The sequence below is a fragment of the Gopherus evgoodei genome, unplaced genomic scaffold (genome assembly GCF_007399415.2).
Source record: "Gopherus evgoodei ecotype Sinaloan lineage unplaced genomic scaffold, rGopEvg1_v1.p scaffold_33_arrow_ctg1, whole genome shotgun sequence".
NCBI lineage: Eukaryota > Metazoa > Chordata > Testudines > Testudinidae > Gopherus > Gopherus evgoodei.
Genome location: NW_022060005.1, coordinates 3,784,150 through 3,786,812, shown reverse-complemented (window position 1 = coordinate 3,786,812; position 2,663 = coordinate 3,784,150).

Here is a 2,663-nt window from a genome sequence, read left to right as displayed (position 1 = left end):
ATGCCAGTGGCAAGATGGCCCGCGCCGGACTTCTGTGGCATACGGCCGGTGCTTGGCATCACAAGCTGGTCGTAGCTGAGGGATCTCTCCAAGTTTTGGAATTTCAAGCCATTATTCGTGCCTTTGTCAAGTGGCCCACCACCCCTCTTAATATTGTTAGTGATTCTCTTTATGCTGTGGGTGTGACATGTCGCTTGGAACGTTCTCTTCTGAGACAAGTGTCTAATTCTGTGCTGTGGCAAGCCCTTTTGCGACTTTGGCATTTACTTGATGCCCGTTCCTGCCCCTATTTTATTACTCATATTCGCAGTCATTCTGGTATTGTTGATGGTCTTGCCCAGGGCAACGCCATCGTTGACCAATTGGTTGGTTCAGTTCATGTCCCTGACTCCTTTGCTCAGGCTCGCCTTTCGCACGATTTTTTCCACCAATCTGCCTGTGCCTTAGCCCGACAGTTTAAGCTCCCTTTGGCTACCACTCGTGCCCTTGTGGCCTCATGTCCTAGTTGTCAACAGCATGTTGTACCCCCTTCCCTTGCCTCTGGTGTTAACCCTCGTGGTTTGTCCTCCTTACAAATTTGGCAAACAGATATTACCCTTTTTCCTGAGTTTGGCTCCCTTAAATATATTCACGTCATGGTGGACACCTTTTCAGGACTTTTGTGGGCTACAGCGTTAGCCAGTACTGGTTCTCGGGATGTTATTAAACATTGGCAGGTTTGCTTTGCTGTTATGGGCATTCCTGCTTCCATAAAAACGGACAATGGCGCTGGATATATTTCTCGTCGTACGGCTCGTTTTCTTTCCTTATGGGGAATTTCTCATGTTACCGGTGTCCCTGGCAATTCCACCGGCCAAGCTATTGTGGAACGCTCTCATGCCTCATTAAAGCTTCTTTTGTTAAAACAAAAAGGGAGAGTTGCCCCCGATGCTGATCCATTGTCCCGTACGCCCCATGCTCGCCTTTCAAAGGCTCTGTATGTGCTTAATTGGTTACAGGTAGGAACCCATAATGTCCCACCAGTTACGTGACATATCGCTGGTGCTATGGGCCAAGATTGCCAATTGCCCCGCCCACAGGTCCGATGGTTTAATTATACAGATCAAAAGTGGCAAGGTCCTGTGGATTTATTAACATGGGGAAGGGGCTATGCCTGTGTTTCTACTACTACAGGTCCCAGATGGATCCCCGCGAAGTGGGTTCGACCGGGGCTCACCCAGCGACGTGATAAGCAACCACACGATCCCGATATAGAAGCGGCAAACGACGATACCATCCCGGATCTACGCTTCCTCTTTCCTGACTTTAATTAGAAACTTGTAATTATTAGTTAAGTTGTAAGATGTAGATAGTATACGTTGTGCAGTTTTGTAAAATCGAGCAACTATTGATTATAGAATAATGTGTATAACCTCACCCAGGGATAGAATCCTCCCTGGGATTGGCTTAATAGTTTTGGTTAACCAACTTGGTATACTTCACTATTACACGCTAAATTGTATCTATTAATGATTGTATTGCTTTTCTTGTTTTGCTCCTTGTTTTGTTTATATATTATGACAAAGTCTTATGCGCATTGCCGCGGCCTTGTTTGAAAAGAAAGGGGGAGGTGTGGGGACTTATCCTCCCTACTCTGATGGAGTGCGGCGCTGGACCGGGGTTGTGTCCGGGCTCTTCGCGTGGAGCCGCCGCCTCCTTGCTGCCTCCTTGCTTCCCCCCGGGCCGGTCTCTCTGCTGCCGCCGTCAGGGAGAGGAGGCAAGTGGCTCGGGCCGCGGCCCCCGCTCCTCGCTCCCTCTCATGCACTCTGACGCCGGGCGCTGCTGGGGCCCTGGCCGGGCAGCGCGGGGAGCCCAGGCGGCCGGGCTCGGCGCCGCTCCCGCTCTGATCTCGGGTATGTGTGGGTCTCTGCGCAGGGCACTCCGCGGGCAGACGTGGGCGGCAGCTGTCACACGTGAGTGTCCGTTGCCTCCTCAGCTGGAGTCCTGTGGCTGTGGCTGGGGGGGCTGGTCCGAGCCGCTTGTTTTCTGTGTTTCACACGGAGCGATTGGTTCAGGAGAGGAGAGGGGAGGAGGCTGTAGATCCTTCTTTGTGTGGTCGGGGATTGCGTTGTTGCGGTTGGCCAATCGCGTGATTAGAGGCATGGTAAGCGCGTGATTTTTCTTTCTGTCCAATTAGATTGCTAGCATGTATGATGTTAGCCCACATGATTGGTTCTTATGTAACCAGACTTAACTATATAAGGAGGTAGTGGAAAAGAATAAAGGTGATTCCTGACTTGTTTGCAGCTGTGTTGACTGTGTGAATTTTCTTCGCTCCGCATGAGATACCACATGCAGGGATAAAGAAAAAGCATTTAAGGCACAGAGACAAGTGCTCTTATTTGGCATGCACATTGCCAAACCATACAGCCTTCATGGGGCCACACATAAGGGTGGTGTGTTTCCCTTCCACTCCTACACTAGGTGTGGGAACATTTGCTTGATAGATAGCAGTACTGTATCTTCCAAGTTTGTTCACTGTCTTTTTGATCAAGACCTTTCTATGCCTGTTGGGGACACAGGTGCTGACTTCCTCCTTTCTGGGTGGGTGCTCTGCCCAGAGGTCCCACCCCTACTCCATCCCTTCCCCCAAGGCCCCACCTTTCCTCTGCCTCTTGCTGCCC